We start from the raw sequence: 473 nt of genomic DNA, 5'->3' as shown, positions 1-473 counted from the left end.
AGATCCAAGTATACCAATGCAAAATGCATATCTCCAGTACAACTTCTTAGGGGAAGTGAAAAAAAGCAAGGTATAAACCTCATTTAAACACATATACATTTAAACACCCTATAAACCTCATTTAAACACATATACAAGTATACATTGATAAGTCATTTTATAGCTGTTAAAATCCAATGTTACCTGAACTTATTTCCTTCCTCTAAGATTACCAACTTTGGAGTACATTGTGTGTCCTTTTTCTACACACATGTAACATTTGATTCTGTTCACATTTCCTGAATCTTAAACTCCTAAGAACTTCGAGAAAAACTCATTTCCATACAAATCTTTCCACATTCTTTGCATTCTAAGTTTTACTTTGCACCATGAAGCTCCTGGTGTTCAACAAGTGCTTAATTGTGCCTGAAGGCTTTCCCACAATGGACACATTCATGAGGCTTTTCTCAAGTGGGAGCCTGCAATGTTCGCTC

This window comes from Chinchilla lanigera, unplaced genomic scaffold (assembly GCF_000276665.1).
Source record: "Chinchilla lanigera isolate Chin_1 unplaced genomic scaffold, ChiLan1.0 scaffold00019, whole genome shotgun sequence".
In the NCBI taxonomy this organism is placed as follows: domain Eukaryota; kingdom Metazoa; phylum Chordata; class Mammalia; order Rodentia; family Chinchillidae; genus Chinchilla; species Chinchilla lanigera.
This window is presented reverse-complemented; position numbering follows the sequence as displayed.